Source organism: Leucopleurus acutus (genome assembly GCF_964270905.1).
Source record: "Leucopleurus acutus genome assembly, chromosome: 15".
NCBI lineage: Eukaryota > Metazoa > Chordata > Mammalia > Artiodactyla > Delphinidae > Leucopleurus > Leucopleurus acutus.
Genome location: NC_139157.1, coordinates 57098210 through 57117327, shown reverse-complemented (window position 1 = coordinate 57117327; position 19118 = coordinate 57098210). Strand labels below are relative to the sequence as shown.

Here is a 19118-nt window from a genome sequence, read left to right as displayed (position 1 = left end):
TTTTTAGATTGCAATTGATGTATAGTTCTTAACAAATGCATAATCCAAGTTTGTCAATATAACCTGTTGCATTATTAGAGATATCACTGCTATCATTTTGAAATGAACTATATCAACCACAAAATTTAGCAGTTGTACTTCGATGTAACAATTAGTGAACTATAATGAAATAGATTAAGGCATTCATATCTAAGGTGTGAAATACTACAAATCCATAGCTACTTAGTTAATTTGCTAAAGCCAAATGGCAATGTTGAGATCACATCAAATTTTACATTTAAAAAAATGCTTTGGAATTAAGTATAAACAGATGTATAATGATTTTAAGATCTAAAATGGGTTGAAGCATTCAGTATGCATTAATTAACATCTCTTTTATATTCCAATAACTTAAACAGAACTTCTACTTTGAAAAATGACAAATTTAAAATAACCCAAGATATATCATTATAAATATACCCAGGGATCACTTACTAACAACCCTTTCACTCAAAGTCCTAAAAAATATGCCCATGTGATTTCAAAAACAGTAATTCTCTTAAACTGTAAATTCATGTCACATTAAAATATAAAATAAGCTTACTATTAATAAATGTTAAGAAAGCTACAAAGTACACTACAAAGATAATAATGTGGTAATGATTAAATTGTAAAGTAAAATTTTTCAGATATCGGAAAACTATACTACCAAACCTTAAAAATCCATTTTAGCATTTTGTTTTATACACCTTACTTTCAGCACAGTGAGAATTGGCTTCATTTATATTACCATTTCATTACTCTAATCCCCTGAACGAAAATGGCTAGAAAATAAAGTGTCACATTTGCTTAATGAATTGGAACTCATGCAAGACATTTCCATCTGCTCTTGTATTAGGGCATGGGTTAACTGTCAATATTTTTACTGTCAACTCAAATTTCTCTCAATACATGTACTTATTCCCTCAGGAGTATGAAAATCATTATTCCAAACTGTTCCAATTTTAGCCTGACCACTGGGAAAATGGCAGAGTTGAGATGCTATACACCACTACTGTGCCAACAATTTGGTGTATTCAATTTTAAAATGCTCCATTTGACAGCAAAACTAAAGGACCTATGACTTGCTAGAACCACCTCATCTGGTAATTAACTTAAACATTAATATTATTATCTTTTGCCTTTTAAAACAAAGGGGAAACAAAAACAAAACAAAAACAAAACAAAAACAAAACAAAAAACTTTTCTTACATCTGTAAACAGTAAATTTACAATGTTTAGTTTTCTGTGATTGTTTCATGACTACTCAAATACTTTTTTTCTCTAAGTGAAATATATTCCTCCTAGGGGAGGGTAAGAGGGGAGAAAAACAGTAAAATTTTTAAGCTGAATTTTTTTTCTTTTTTTTTTTTTTTGCGGTACACGGGCCTCTCACTGTTGTGGCCTCTCCCATTGCGGAGCACAGGCTCCAGACACGCAGGCTCAGCGGCCATGGCTCATGGGCCCAAGCCGCTCCGCGGCATGTGGGATCTGCCTGGACCGGGGTCACGAACCCGTGTCCCCTGCATCAGCAGGTGGACTCTCAACCACTGCACCACCAGGGAAGCCCTAAGCTGAATTTTTTATAATTATTTGCATAATCCACTAATTGGACACTATAGCAACCCTTTATCAAAACACACCAGAAAGGTGGTGTTTCACAGAAGAATGTCATGCTTGAATCTAAGTTTTAACAGACTTGTCCCAAATAAAATTCTTTGAATTTCAAGGTAAGAATTACTAAAGAGATCACAAAGCCTCTTGTCAACATACCTGTAAGAGTGCAAGAGGAACATGTTCAATTGTGCATTTTACAATTTTTAAAAACCATTTATTTTAACATCTTTATTGGAGTATAATTGCTTTACAATGGTGTGTTAGTTTCTGCTTTATAACAAAGTGAATCAGTTATACATATACATAGGTTCCCATATCTCTTCCCTCTGTGTCTCCCTCCTTCCCACCCTCCCTATCCCACCCCTCTAGGTGGTCACCAAGCACCGAGCTGATCTCCCTGTGCTATGTGGCTGCTTCTCACTAGCTATCGATTTTACATTTGGTAGTATATATATATATATACATTTTACCTTTTTTCCCCATATAATTACTAGATTAAACTAGTAGAGTGGGAGAAAAAGAGAGTGAGAAATACTATTTACTACACAACTATCAGAAAATTTAAAATGAAAGACATAAAATGCCATGTGTTTGGAGAGGATGTAGAGCATCTAGAACTCTCATGAAATAATCGTGGAAATACAAACTCACACAAACATTTTGAAAAGCTGCTTGGTATTACCTACTAAAGTTGAACATCTGCAAGCCTTGTGACCCAGCAATTCTATTCCTAGTATATTATGTACTGAACAGAAATACACACCTATTTGAAACTAAAGATGTATATTAGAATTTTCATAGCTGTACTATTTATAATACTTCAAAATTGGAAGTAAGCCAAATTTCCATCAACAATAATATGGACAAATAACTTATAACATAGTTATACAATGAAACAATTATACAACAATGAAAATGAGTAAACTACTGCCATATGCAGTAACATGGTAAAAACCTGAAAATCTTGTTAATGAAAGAATCCAGTTACATAGTATACAATTTCATATATGTAAAGTTTTAAAACAGGTGAAACTAACATAAGGTGTTAGCAGGATAGGCGTCACCTCTGGGAAGGAAGAAGGACACAGCAAATGGGAGAGGAATAAGGAGAGATTCCGAGGTGTGGTAATATTTTTATCTTGATCAGCGTGGTGCTTATATCAGTGTATTCACTTTACAAAAATTTTATCAAGCTGTTCACTTACAATTTCTGTACTATTCTGACTGTGTATTTTACTCAGTAACAGTAAGCTATGCACATACATGCTCTTATAATTACATATAACTTACAATTAAAAATGAAAGTTAAATGGCAAGAAGGGATACCTGGACTGAACAGGTAAAAGGTGAATAAGAGTTTGCCAGACAAAGAAAGAAAGAAGGATATTCCAGGCTAAGAAGAAAAAATAAGCAAAATTTGTTCTTTGTGCTTCTAATATGCATGGACCACATATCATCTCTTGCGTGATCTTTCTATGTATGCTGCAAGCATCTTGAGGAAGGTACCAAATATGAAATTTTTACATGGAAGTCCAAGTTCCTCAACCAACTGATTGGATTTTTTTTTTTTTAAATACAGATACAACTTCTACATTTAGGCCAATTTCCTGCCCACTTATCAATCTTCTTCTCAACCAGAGATCTCTATAAGTACCAAAAGCAAAAAGATAAGAAAGTTCAATATATTTATGGAAAGTCTTTGAACCAAGAAGAGAAATTAGACACCTAATTTAGAAATCATAATACCCGTATTTCCTTAATGTTATTGTTGTTGCTGTCTATTAAAAAAAATCTACTCTTGTCTTTCCATATTCATATTTTTCAAAAATAGGCCAGTCCATAAAACCTTCTAATTCCAATAAATTAATTCATTATACAGAAAAACATAGTCTTGAAATTATATTACTAACAGCAATACATATCCAGTCTAAGACACAGAGAATTTTTTTTTTAACATCTTTATTGGAGTATAACTGCTTTACAATGGTGGTTAGTTTTTGCTTCATAACAGAGTGAATCAGCTATACATATACATATATCCCCACATCTCCTCCCTCTTGCGTCTCCCTCCCACCCTCCCTATCCCACCCCTCTAGGTGGTCACAAAGCACTGAGCTGACCTCCCTGTGCTATGCAGCTGCTTCCCACTAGCTATCTATTTTACATTTGGTAGCATATATAAGTCCATGCCATGCTCTCACTTCGTCCCAGCTTACCCTTCCCCCTCCCCGTGTCCTCAAGTCCATTTTCTACATCTGCGTCTTTATTCTTGTCCTGCCCCTAGGTTCTTCAGAACCTTTTTCTTTTTTTTTTTAGATTCCATATATATGTGTTAGCATACAGTATTTGTTTTTCTCTTTCTGACTTACTTCATTCTGTATGACAGACTCTAGGTCCATCCACCTCACTACAAATAACTCAATTTCGTCTCTCTTTATGACTGAGTAATATTCCATTGTGTATATGTGCCACATCTTCTTTATCCATTCACCTGTCGATGGACACTTAGGTTGCTTCCATTGTAAATAGAGCTGCAGTGAACACTGAGACACACAGAATGTTTGTGATGTCTAAAAGCAGTCTGTTTTATGTTTAACAAATCCTGTTATATCTATTTAAAGTTACACAAGTCACACTGATATCCTACTGAATTTTAAACATTTGTTTTTAAAACATTTTGACTGTTCCAGCAGTATTCTTCTTTGAGGCAGACGGCTATAAATTAAAACTAGATTTAAAATGTTAATGGAATATAAGAAATTTAAAAAATGGAAGTAGACTTTCTTACTTGTATAATGTTTAAAATTGATTTTGAAATTTTTGGTATTCAGACTATAGAAAAAAATTTTAATTGTTTAAACCCATTACATAAATGACATTTTTAAAAGCCAGAAAGGTAAAATACCAAAATATAGTCATTAAAATCCAAGAGTATATTACTATAATTCATCAAATCTCAAGAGCTATTAATTTTAAGCCACACCTTCATTTTATGTGTCACTAAGAAGTTAAAAAAAAAGACTACCAAATAAAGTTTTTAAATGTCTTATAATTGATGAAATATTGTACATTTAGTTGAAAATGTTAGGGATCTATTAACTAAGCTAAAGGACAATATTTAAGAATGCTTGCTTAATACATTTTCTGCGTTGAAGACAGTCAGCCGAGAGTTGTTACAAATCACATTATAATGCTATAGATGCAGACTGCGCAACAGTTTGCAGGATTTAGGAAGTCTGTCTTCCTTTTTAAAATACATAATCCCATATTTACTCAACCAAAAAGCTTAGAAATTATATGAATGTTTTAATTTAAGGATAAAATCTACAATGTCACATGGTTTAAATTCCATAAACACACATATAATTACAGTTATACTAACCTCTGCTATACAAATGTGAGCTCTGATTGACGGCAATAGCCCCTGTAATAGAACCTGACAGTTTGCAGATTATACCTGCCCCTTGGGACACTACAACAAATCAGTTAGTTCCAACTACTCCTTTTCTACCTTTTTTATGTTCCCTCCTCTCCCACCAATTCACACGCTTGAGTGCACACTCACACATGTAAAGCACAAAGTCTTCTGAAGTATCTAGCTATACTTATTTAATGTCAAGGACCACAGCTTTCAATTATAAAATGAAAATATAAAAGTTAATCAGAAAATCTTCAAGTACAAATGTATTTTATGCATATTCTTGTTGAAAGTACAGATACGGTCAAGCAAAATCATAAAGGATACTGTAATCTGACATGTATCTTCGCATTTTGATGTTAGGGGAAAAAAATCTGTATGATACTACTTTTAGTTAAAAGTTCAAAGGTAAAGATTTACTAAATAAACAAAGTATATAATTCAATATGAAAACCTAATACTTTTGAAGGAACAGAGCATGGAGTGCTGGGGGTAAGGGAGAAAAAGCTCTTGTAGTATATAATTCAAAATTGAACATTTAAGAAAATACTTTGTTTATAACTGTGGTAGAATTGTGTTTATAACTGTAGTAGAATTATCTTTGCAGTTCTTTTTGTTGATTTAAAATACTTTCCAACAATCTCAGAACATTATACACTGAACTCTAGCCTCATCAACATAAGTGTACAAAGAATACAATGCTTGGTTACCCTAAAACTTAAGTAATTACACATAATAGAGAAAAACACAAAAATTGTTTATATTGCAGTGTGTATAAGCCATAAAGACCTTGCTTTCATCATTCTATCTGCTTCTCCATAATACCCCAGGATTTCGTTCCATTAAAGTCTCATAGAGCAAGGGTCTGATACAACTAAACAATGACTCCTATTCTGCTCACTCATAAAACATAGTTCTTGAATATGACTAATTTGTGGTAGAAACCTGCCCTGTTGTAAATTCTATCCTGTACAATTGGGATAGGGCTCATAGTGAATGGGTTTCCTTGGTTTATTATAAAGCAGTTTGTTTTTCAAATCTAACTGGTATATGTGCCCTTTAAAAGTGGGGGAAAAAATCCTCTCTCCTGTGACTTTGAACATTTGATAGTCACCACCTCTTTCCTGCTGCATGTGAAGAGCTCAGTTTGAGGATTGATTTCTTACTAAAATGAAACATTTTTAAATATCACATTGTAATACCAAACTTAAAACCTCACATGTGATGAGCTAAAAAAATGTATTCTGCAGCTCTTCACAAAAATGATAATACCAAGATAATACCAGTTTCATCTCTTCAAACTAATTCGAGGCATTCAATACTAAGAGATTTTACTAATTCAAGAACAATTAATCAAAAGCTTGTTTGGGGTCTATTATCAGAAAGAAGAGATGGATGAAGGGAGGATTCTAAAATCTTATGAAGAAATTATGGCAGGACATAAGCTGCTGAAAATGACTGCAAACTAAGGAAATTAGTTGTCTTCATTGTACTTCCATTATTTGGATCCTATTTTATTTTTTTTAAAAAGGCAGGACATGTGTACTCTTTAATCAGAATTTATGGGTATCGAAAGAACTTCTCAATAAAAGTTTGTGATTAACTCACTCAACTCAATGTCTTCAGGCATTTGTCTATGGTTAAGAACACAAAGATAGGACTTCCCTGGTGGCGCAGTGGTTGAGAGTCCGCCTGCCGATGCAGGAGACAGGGGTTCGTGCCCCGGTCCGGGAAGATCCCACATGCCGCAGAGCGGCTAGGCCCCTGAGCCATGGCCACTGAGCCTGCGCGTCCGGAGCCTGTGCTCCGCAACGGGAGAGACCACAACAGTGAGAGGCCCGCATACTGCAAAAAAAAAAAAAACCCACAAAGATAAAGGCAAGAAATTTAGAAGCTTATACTTCAAGGTGAAAACACAGCAAAGTGAAATGTGGTCTAAACTCTCTCATACAATGTTATGAAATGCAAAGGTCACCTATGAGGGGGCAGTTAACCTTGTTCAAGCAACTGCCACTGAATCTGCCCACAACTACACATATAAGCTACACATACAGCACCAAAATCACTACAATGCAGAACCGAGTGAAATTATACATTTTTATGCATTTTTTTCCTCCATTCCCTTCCACTTCCTACAATCCAACAAATTTACAGCAGCACAGAAAAAGAGCAAACAACAATTATTTGTTATTGGTGCTGAAGTGGTTTAACAGAAACTCATATTCAATAAAAACAAGGCTTAGAAAAGTGATAAGGAGAAAAGAAAATATGCCCAAAGAATTAGCTAATATAATATCCATGATTAAGTATAAAACCCGGCTCTAAGCTTTCTTAACACCTAACTGAAAAAGAAAAACTGGGAGTTATGTCAGCAAAATGGCTGTATGGGAATTTCTAGTGTTCATCCCCTCCAATTAGGAACATTAATTTGAAGACTATCTGCACACAAAGATTGCTTCGCAAGAGCAAAGGATCCCAGGTGAGAGATTACGGCATGTAGGTAAAGCACAGAAATAAGAAAAGACACAGTAAGAAGGTAGGAAAGATAGATTCACATTACCCCCATTGCTCCTCCTCTAAGCCCAGGCAACCCGGCACAGAGAGAGATACCTTCCCCATTGGAGAACGAAAGTAAAGCGAGCACCCAACTTCACCTCAGTCCCAGAGCTGGCCGTTCCCAGCATCAGGCCAACCCCAAGGTCCTAGGTGTCCCCTTGCAGGCTCTCTCAAACCCAGGCCCCCCGCTTACTCCCAGCACCTACTAGCTCCAGCAGCCCAAGGCAGGGCGGCTCCCACAGCTTCAGGCAGCATCCACGGCACCTACCAGCAGGCTCCCATGAACCCACACCTGATACCTGAAAAGGTGCTCAAATCACTAATAATCAGGCAATGCAAATCAAAACAACAATGATCTTTCACCTCACACCTGTTAGGATGTCTATTACCCAAAAAGAATACTGGTGTGTGTAGTAGGAAAATGCTGCCCAAGTAATTCTGACATTGCAACTTGAGTTAAGAAGAAACGGCTGAATCTGTCAAATTTCCAGGACCCCAGGACTCCAATATCCATCCATTCTCTATTCAGTTAAGTAAACTGTTTTTCACTATACTATATAGATTTCTTTTAAGCAAATCAGTCACCTAAAAGATTTTACCACACTATCTGCAATGGCTGAGAGCTGAAATTACAGTGTAGCTTTGTCTGTGTGGGGCATTTTCATTACCTTTACTAATTTATCATGGAGAAACAGCTTTGTATTTTAATTTAGCATTTATTTGATTTTTAGTGATGTTTAACATCTTACTTTATGAAACTTTGCATTTTTCCCTTGTAGTAAGAGTCTATTTTTGTATTCAGTGTTTGGGTTTACATCATCAATTTGCATAAACTCACCCATTAATAGAGATATTAAGTATAACTAGTGGATCCATTTTGGATGGCAAATTGGCAAAAATCTATCAAAATTGTAAATGCACAAACCCTAGGTCCAGCAATCTCACTTCCAAAGTTCTACCCAAGAATAAAGACATACAGACAGACAGACATGCGTGAAGTTCTTTAGAAGGCAATAATGTAGATCTATATGCATTGATATTAAGTGGGAAAAGGCAAAATATTATGCATTTTATACAAACACATACACATATGTACATAAATATGATCCCATTATTATTAAACTAAAAACAAAACCACATATCCATATTTTTCTCTACATTCTCAGCTCCTGAGCTGAAATGTTTAGAAGGCTTTTTTTAAACCACAATACTCTATTTCCTTTTCATAGTCTTCTGCAGCATCTCACACATAGAAAATATGTGCTCATATTTTCTCTGTCAGCATCTATTACACTGTATTGCTTGCTTAAATATCTGTCTCCCTTAATAAACCACAGGCACAGACAAGGCAGGGGCAGTGACTCTCCTGACAGCTATTGTATCTACAATGTCTTCAAGTGGTCTGCTGCATGGTACATACTCAAGAACTGTTGATGGATTATATATTTTAGCAGATAGTAATTATTAACTCCACAATATTGGTGGTAACTATCCTTGCCTAATAAGAAAGTAGTAAAGCAATTATACTCCAATAAAGATGTTAAAAAAAAAATGTAGAACAAATACTTCTACATTTAATAGCAGGATTTACACAACTTGTGTTTTACCACATAGATATTTAGGTTTAGAAAGTTATGCTTAAGGGCTTCCCTGGTGGCACGGCGGTTGGGAGTCCGCCTGCCGATGCAGGGGACGTGGGTTCGTGCCCTGGTCCGGGAGGATCCCACATGCCGCGGAGCGGCTGGGCCCGTGAGACATGGCTGATGAGCCTGCGGGTCCGGAGCCTGTGCTCCACAATGGGAGAGGCCACAGCAGTGAGAGGCCCGCGTATCGAAAGAAAGAAAAAAGAAAGTTACGCTTAAGATACTGTCACATAATGGATTTTGTGAATTAGCCAGGGAAATGCTCTCTTCCCTACTCTGTTCACGTAAATTCACCAAATTGAAAAATCTGAAAGCTTATACAAGAAAAAGGCCCATTTACTGAGTCCTGGACAAAGAAGGCACTGTTACACCCACTTCCCGCCCTGTGGCCTCGGGGGGTGATACTCCAGGTTTCTGGTATCTAGATGTTACTTCACTTAGGGTGAATGTTGTTGAGGAAAGGTGGGATTATCTTCATGGCTCCTTATGGAGTAAGCTAAGGAAGCTAAGTGGCCTGTATCATCTTTTCAGGAAGAGCACAATTGTATCTCAGAGTATCATTCAAAGAGGAATGAATATAACTTGAACATTCTGCAATCAGGACTTACAGATTTTTATAATGTTCCTCTCCTACCTCTCTCCCTCCACCTCCCAGGCCTTTCCCATCAGAACACACCAGCTTTTCACTTCCTTATGTCTCACAGGCAATAGCTGAGGACTCCTACCTTAATTTTCTCCAAAGCAAAGTAGAGTGGGTAGTCTTATAACCATGGACTGAAACCTATATTTCTATAAGCAAATTTATCAACACTTCTAAGTATTCTTATAGCCATGTCTCATTTATCAATACATTATCTCTAATATATCGTGAATGCTCAATAAAAACATATTCAGTATCTTTCATTCATGCATTTATCAGATATTTATTATCTCTACTACTACAAATCTTAGTTTCCTCCATAAATTAAAAAAAAAACAAAACACAGTACATACATATCATAGGGTTATAATGAAAATGAAACAGATTAATACAATAAAATGTTTAGAATAATGCCTGACATAAATTAGGACCAATTAGGTTTCCTAAAATCATCAGCAACATTCTCTTCCTCCTCATCGCAATGCGCCAGGCATGATGCCATGCACTATGCAATGGTGAGGAAAGATAAAGGCAGACAGCCCTTGATCTCATAGGGCTTACATTGTAGTGAAGGTTGAGTGGCAATACGTATTAATCAAAAAGCCATAAAATACAAAATTTTACTTGTGATAAGCTACTGAGAATAAGCTATGCAGTGTTACAACAATTTATAATAGGAAAATTTGACCTAACCAGAGAAATCAGAAAAGCCTTTAATAAGAAAGTGACATTTGACTTAACATCTATAGGATGAAAGGGAATTAATCAGGTGAAGGGGAAAAAAATAGAATAATAGGCAGAAGCAGTTACAGGCATAGATCATGCGTGTGAGAGAAAAATGAATGGGAGAGACTGAAGAGAGGCAGTGTGTAGCTGGAGCAAAGAGGATGAGAAGACTGGAGACTAGTGGAAATAAGACGGGCAGGCGCAGACTACTCAGCCTTTCAGCCACCTCCAGAAGTTGTATTCTTATCTCCCCTTACAGTAGCCTGGAAAACTATGAGTGGCTTTTTTTTGATTGCTCTTATTTTTCATAGCACAGAGTTATGGGAGTAGGAAGGGAAGGAGTGAAACTGACCAGGTTGCTTTTCTGATTATCTGTGGAGAAAGAATTGGAGGGGGCAGAGTGGATGCTGGTACCCCAGTAAGAATACTATAAAAGTAATCAAGGTGAAAGATGATTGGAGGCTCAGACTAGGCAGAAGTCCTGGTGAAGATGGAGAGGACATGGATAAATGTAAGAAATATTCAGGAGATAAAATCAATAATCAATAGAAATTGGTGCTGGATTGACTATATTTACCTTATATTTAAATATAGGCTATATTTAAGCTAAATATAGTCGATGACTTTTTCTAATATATATATATGTAATATAATATAAAAACATAGGCTGCAGAAAATTCTCCATGTGCCAGATATTTTACTTCTCCTTACTAATCTCCTTGCTCAGGATGAGATAATCACAAATAAAACATTAAGAAATACTCAATACAGCTACAAGTCACCCTCTGAGAAAAATTTTCTGACTTGATTTGATAATATAGTAGAAGAAAATTAAAGTTGGCTAGCCTTTTCATCTATCTTTTCTAGGTCATTAGCTGCCAACACTTTTACTTATGTGTCAAACTCCTTTTTACAGATTCAACCCCAATAGCTGTAAGATAAGTTAAGAGCTTAAAAGAAAAACAAAGAAACCAAACAAAAAACAAGATATAAAGGAATTCTAGAAGCTGAGGCCTATTATTTATTGACAATAATTAACCTTTCAAAAATTTTAAATATTTTGCAGATTTCATTAGATAGCCTTTGAGAACTAAAGAAAAATACTTATGTTAAGGAATTTGCAATTATGAAAGACCACATAATCTACCCTTTAATATTTAATACATGTATGTCATATTCCAGAGAAAGAGAAGTAATTTTTTCAAAATGATACTAATGTTTGTGGTTACTGAGTTCCCATCTTACCACTTAATGGCGGCAGGATTTTTCTGAAATTTAATAAGTAATTAGAATACTTGGGATGAGCATCATAGTTCTCTTGACTTTTCCTTTTATTTTTAGGTCCTTGTTTATAGGGAAACCAGATTGCTTCTAAGGATGCTATGTATTGTAGGATAATTTTGCAATAGAAGAAATTCTGATTTTTCACTTTGGGAAGAAGAAAATAATAAACTTTCTATTGGCTTTTGATCTGTATTTCAGTAAGTTAGCATGATATACTTTGCAAGCAGGGATCTTGAACTAATTTAAAAATAAATTTTCTAATTACTTTGCTACTTTTATTTAGTTAATGTCTATAAGAATATGAAATAATCACATGATAAAAAAGTAACTAAATGTTGATGTAAAATACAACAGAAGAAAAAAGACATTAATAGAATATAACCCTCACTCCTCTCTTCATTCCTCTAATACTATGAAACAAGCTATTTTTCTGCAAAAGAATACTCATGGAATAGGCAAAGCTGTTCTAAAAGTTCTCAGTGAAAGCAAAGGTAGTTAGATTCCTGAGTGCTTTTAAATTATTCTCTAAGAAAAGGATCTCATGTAATAATTTGCATTCGCTAGACAGATTTTTATGCATCAAAAATTATAGCACTCTCACTACCCCCTCCAACCCAAGTATATTAAGAAGAACAAAAGAGTTGAAAACAGTAGTTTATATATAGAAATGGGCTTTTTTACTCAAAGTATTTTAATGTATTTAATGAGTAGCTATTAAACCTTGCAAAAGTAAAAATAATAACAACTAACACTAAGAACTCCATGAAGCTTCCAAGTAATCTATAGCTTACTTACTAATAAAAGTAACGAGACATTCTTCAAAACAGAACTCTCATTACTTCTTAATGGCATGCTTTAATGCTGGCAAATAGTTATCCCGGCAAATAATATTTACATTTCATCAAGAGATCTTGAAAGTGGTAGCCTTCTAATTCCATTATGTATAAACATATGGTTAAGCCTTTTAAAACTATCTGTTCTCTTAGAGAGCAAAGCTTTCACATTTCAGGTTCTATTCCCATTTTTTGATATGTCTCTTAATGAAATGAGGTTTAAAAATTCATTTTGGTTATTAGTTGCTTAATTCGATAAAACTGTAAATACAAATTAAAAAAACTAGAAAAAGCAAAATGTTTAGATTTACGAAGGACTGAAAAATCATTACTGCCATCAAAAACACACTAATTACGCTTGTACAGTCACTTGAAAAATTAAGCTTAAACAGTCAAGAATCGCCTTGAAAATACAAAAGAATATTGTTGTTGTTTTTTAAACCAGTAATATTAAAAAACCAATAATATTTAAAAAACCAATCCCAAAACCAAACAAAGAAGACAACTAGAGAAATAAGAAGTATTAACACTATAACAAATATAAATACCACACTAATTTCTAAACTAAATCCATACCTATAATATTTAGATTTCACCATTAAGACTCTGGGTTTTTCAACTGGTTTAAAACTATGCTTAAGTAGCTTAGTAAATAGTGATTTTAAATGATTAGCTTTCTTCACTGATTAAAAAGATAGTGTTTTAATGAGCTAGATCGATGATTTTTATCCTGTATGTCCTTAGTTATACATGGCAGAAGTTCAGATCTGTACAACATCCAGAAGTTGAAACAAATTCTTTTGTGCTGATAAAATTTTCATTGTGCCTCATTTTCACTTCCTCTTACTTTCTTATTCCATATTTTATCAAGCGGTTTAAATTTATGTTATTTTCCTTTTAGCTCCTCATACAAAATATAGCACTGGGTGGGAGAGGAAGGTGGGGGAGGGATGGTGATTATTATAAGTAAGCTGTAAAACTGTGCTGTTGTATTTTCCAGAGCAAAATATAATCAACATAGCAATATGGAAATTCAATACCTAGATATGTAATATAAAAAGAAAGTGGACTGGAAATTAAGCTGGTTTCTAATATGACTATAGATAATAATTAAAAAGGATAGCATCAAGAATAATTTTGTAATGACAACGTTTGAAATGACAAATTGATGAAAAGCCTACTTCCAATTACTAATTCGAACGTGTTAAAACGTTGGTGCTCTACAGTGCTGTTCGCAACCTTCAAGCAATCATGCACGCTTTCTGATTTCTCTAACGGGAAAGTTTGAAAACACTGTAAACAAACATCCAAGCAAGAATTAAATAAAACATAAAACACCCATACAATGCTGTGTACTACTATGAGGAGAGGGCTCTGCAGGACCCTGGGAATCTAGAAGCAGGGAATTCTCAACTGTACAATTGAGAATTGAATCAAAATTGGTTCAGAACTAGAAAAGGCTGATGTTTGTAAACATTCCCTTAAACTGAGGCCCAGAGACTGCAAGTGTGAATTCTACAAAAGGGGAGTGGCTGAGTGACACTTGGCTTCTTTCTCAACTGTCCCAGGACCCTTTTGTATACTGGAACACTGCATGCCCCATAACAAAAGAAACTGCACGTGCATGCATGTACACTGCCTAAGCTTCTGCTCTCTATATTACCACAACGCTTCCTTAAGCCCTATACTGTCATTGTCCAGTAGAATTTTCTGTGATGGTAGTAATGTTCTATAACTGCATTATCTAATTTGGTAACCATTGGTGACTACTGAGTGGCTGAAATGAGCTTAGTACAAATGAGGAAAAAAACTTTTAATTTTATTAAATTTTAATTTAAATAGTCACCTGTGGCTAGTTGCTACTGTACTGAACAGCACTGCTCTATGTTCCCAATTTAATTAATGAGGAATACATGGCAGGTTTGTGTTGGGTGGTCCTTTTGCAACAATCAGTAATCTGCTTGTTAAATTAGTTAACATTAAAATTGTCATACACATATACCTATTGACATGGATGGTTAGCTGTTCATGCATGGTACCTTGTTAAATAATAAAAAAGGCAGAATACAGAGCAGCTTGTTTGTATGGTTTTATTAAAAGATAGCTATTGCTTATTAAGAATTTATTGCCAAGCACCGTTCTAAACGGTGTATAAAATGAATTAACTTCCACATACCACTATGTATAAAATGAATTAACTTCCACATACCACTATGCCATACTACCATTCATTAAATAGATGTATATATTTTGGCACAAAAATGAGAAGTAGAAGTATACACTTACAATAACTTACAGTTGGACATGTTGTTTTTGTTTGCCTATTTTAAAATTTTTCTGCAATGAAAGAATGTGCTTTGAAAAGAGAAACAATTAAAACTTAAAAGTATTAAAAATAATTAAATACTTTTAAAAGATCTATAATCCTAGGGTGTTGTAGATATCTTTCCCTACTTTTCAAAATATTTCTAATCTCTTTTAGTCACTTCAGCTTCCATTGCCATTAAAGCAATGTTTTCAGGAGGTTCAAGTTTTGCAAAATAATTAAGAAGAAACAGCTACAATCCCCCAATTCACACTTTTATAACATGTTCTCTCTCTATGGTTACTAGGTAAAATTACATAATAAAAGATGGAAAAAAGTTATCAAAAATCAACCACAATATATAGAATTTATATGGAAAAGAGAAGACCTGGAATAATCAAAACAACTCTGAAAAAGAACAAAGTTGGAGGACTTATACTACCTGATTTCAAGACATATTATATAGTTATAGTAATCAAGACAGTGGCACAGGCGTAAAGATAAACATACAAAGCAATGAAACAGAATAGAATTCAGAAATAGTCACATATATGGTCAATTCGTTTTCAGTATTGGTGCCAAGGTAATTCAATGGAAAAAAGATAACCTTTTCAACAAATGATGTCAGAACAACAGATATTCATATTCAAAAAAAAAAAAAATGAACCTCTACCTCTTACACAAAAATTAACTCAAAATAGATCACAGGGCTTCCCTGGTGGCTCAGTGGTTGAGAGTCCACCTGCCGATGCAGAGGACGCGGGTTCGTGCCCCAGTCCGGGAAGATCCCACATGCCGCAGAGCAGCTGGGCCTGTGAGCCATGGCCGCTAGGCCTGCGCGTCCGGAGCCTGTGCTCCGCAATGGGAGATGCCACAACAGTGGGAGGTCTGCGTACCACAAAAAATAAATAAATAAAAATAATTGATCAACTAAAGCTATAAAACTTCTAGAAGAAAACATAAGGAAAAAATCTTACTTCTCTTGGGTTTGGTAAATATTTTAAAGACAGGACACAAAAAGCATGCACTATGAAAGAGAAAGTCAATAATTAGGACTCTATTAAAATTTAAAGTGTTTATTTTTCAAAGGACACTATTACAAACATGAAAAGGCAAGCCTACTAATGGTAAGAAAATATTTGCAAAGCACATATCCAACACAAGACTTGTATTTAGAGCCATACAAAAGTCTTATGACTCAATAGTAAGACAAACCACCCACTTAAAATACTTTAAACAAGGCAAATGACTTGAAAAGATATATCACCAAAGAAGATATACAGATGCCAAAAAGACACATGAAAAGATGCTCAACCATCATTAGTCATTAGGGAAATGCAAATTAAAATCAAAATGAGATGTTACCACACACCCACTAGAATAGCTAAAATTAAAGAGTTGAAGTATTAAAGAGGATGTGAAAGCCACTTTGGAAACAGTTTGGTAGTTTCTTAAAAAGTTTAATATGCATCTACCATATCCCCAGCAACTCTACCTCTAGGTACTTACCCTGAAATGAAAGCCCTATGTCCACAAAAATGATTGCAAAAGAATGTTCATAGCAGTGTTATTTGTAATAGCCAAAAACTGGAACCAAGGCACATATCCATCAAAATTGAATGCATAAGCAATTCATGGTATACCCATGTGACACAAAATTACTTAGCAGTACAAAGGAATAAACCATTAATACATGCAACATGGATAAATATCAAAATAATTATAGAGTGAAAAAAGCCAGATTTTAAAAAAGCATACACTGTATTATTCTACTTACATAATTTTTTTTTATTGTAAACAAACTTTTATTTTAATGACAGAAAGCATTTCAGTGGTTGCCTGGGGATGAGAGTGGCAGATGGTGAGAGATGGATTACAAAGGGATGTGAGGAAACTTTTAGGGCTGATGAATATGTTCATTATTTTGATTGTGGTGATGGCTTCACTGGTATTCGCATATGTCAAAACTCATTAAATTGTGTTCTTTAAATATGTATGTTTTTTGCACATTAGTTATACCTCAATAAACCTGAAATAAAATGTTTAGAGATCAACTAGCACGCTTGCATTAAATATAACATGTAGTAGTATCTAGTGCTTTCCTTAGAATATAATTATTATTTTCCTTTCTAGTAAGAAAAGTCTCAAATGTAGGAATGAATCAATAGCTTTAATTCCTTAAAAAAAGAAGATCAAATTTAACATAAAAGCCTTCTCAAAAGGTATTCTCCTTAATCAACTGCACAGATTATTGTTCTGCCAAGGGCTAAGTCAAAAGGATACTCTACTTAGTACCAAATAAGTGCCACTCAACTTAACTATACTGTCGCTTCTGAAACTGAGGGGAAAGCCATCAATTTTTTCTTTTCTCCTGGACTGAAACAGCCAGGTATAGTTCAAAGTGTCAGTGTAGCATAAATCAAGTATACACCCTGGGGTTACTTCTCATGAAGTACAGTGGGTTAGGAGAAGAATAAAGAACCCAGTGATGATGCAGAAAGAAACTAACATTTGTTGAAGGACAACTATGTGCAAAGTTCTAACTCCAAAAGACCTTTTATATGTTATATCAAATAACAACAGTAAGACACTTAAAATATTTTAGTCTTCTATAACTTGAGGGAACAAAGCACTATACAATGAAAATGTTTTTAAGGCAAACAGGCAAGACCACAGATATTATTCTTTTAGACTATTAGCTTTTGAGGCTTGGCCCTGCCTTAGACACAATTGACTCCCCAACACAAGTGCTATGCCTTACACGCTATAGATAAGGTGCCTAATATTTCTTTAAGATAAAAGAAATATTTACAACATATAAATTAGACAGCAATGAGAATTAAGGTACCATATTAAAGTACCAAAGAAAATAATTTTTGTTTATTTTTTAAATATAACAGATCCAAAATTAGCTTGCATTCAGAGGCGCTCTGAATAATGGAGAAAAAAAGTATTATAACTGGGGCTTCCCTGGTGGTGCGGTGGTTAAGAATCCACCTGCCCATGCAGGGGACACGGGTTCGAGCCCTGGTCTGGGAGGATTCCACATGCCGCGGAGCAACTAAGCCCGTGCGCCACAACTACTGAAGCCCGCGCGCCTAAAGCCCGTGCTCCGCAACAAGAGAAGCCACCGCAATGAGAAGCCCGCGCACTGCAATAAGAGTAGCCCCCGCTCGCCGCAACTAGAGAAAGCCCACGCACAGCAACGAAGACCCAATGCAGCCAAAAATAAATAAATAAATAAATAAATTTGCTTAAAAAAAGAATTATAAGTGGAACACCAGGAACTAGATAACCCAAGGCCCATCCTATTAGTACGCCTAGGGGAGTGCATCATATATATAACTATCACCCATCAACAGAAAAGACAACACTTTCTAGTTCCCTTTCAACTAGATCCAGTGAATCGCTGCACTTAAAGAAACGGAAGTCTATGCTTATGGTAATGTGATTGATAAATGGGAATGTAAAGGAAACCCTTTAACCGGCAGTTCATGAAGAATCAACTTAAAAACTAGAAGAGAAAATTTTTTTCTCCACTATATCAAATTAGTTTCTGAAATATCCTATTTAGCTCTTTTCCCTCAATATTCAATCTGCTATGAATAAGTAAATAAATGTTATTTTTAAGTAAAAGTCATCAGAAGTGCACAGTAAACATATTATATCCAGTAAAGGGAATACTCTGCAGCCATCAAATGTCATGCAATACGAACTAATCCTTAATAATATGCAAAAATATTTACTGGATAAATTTAATAATAATCAACTTTCATTTTTTAATGTTATACATCCTTGCCTCAAAAAAAGATTCAGAGGATATATACTAAACTCTGTAATTTTCTGTATTTTTAAAACTTTCCTACAATGAGCATGTTATCCTTTGGAATAAAAAAAAAAAATGTGGCGTACAGAAATTCTCAAGATAAAATTAACTTTTAATTCACACTGATTTTCAAAAGTGCCACAAAGCTCCAGTTAGAGATGTAAAACTACACAACAAAATACACAGAAAATGACCTGCAGGATACAAAATGGTTTAAAATATGTGATCTAACATAATATTTATTATAATATG

At 34.7% G+C, this 19118-nt stretch overlaps 1 protein-coding gene across 2 annotated transcripts in view; it reads right to left on the bottom strand.

The window, feature by feature from the left end:
* Positions 1 to 19118, bottom strand: part of ASCC3 (activating signal cointegrator 1 complex subunit 3) — a 329389-nt gene that overhangs the window by 192350 nt on the left and 117921 nt on the right. The gene's annotated exons all lie outside the window — the stretch shown is intronic.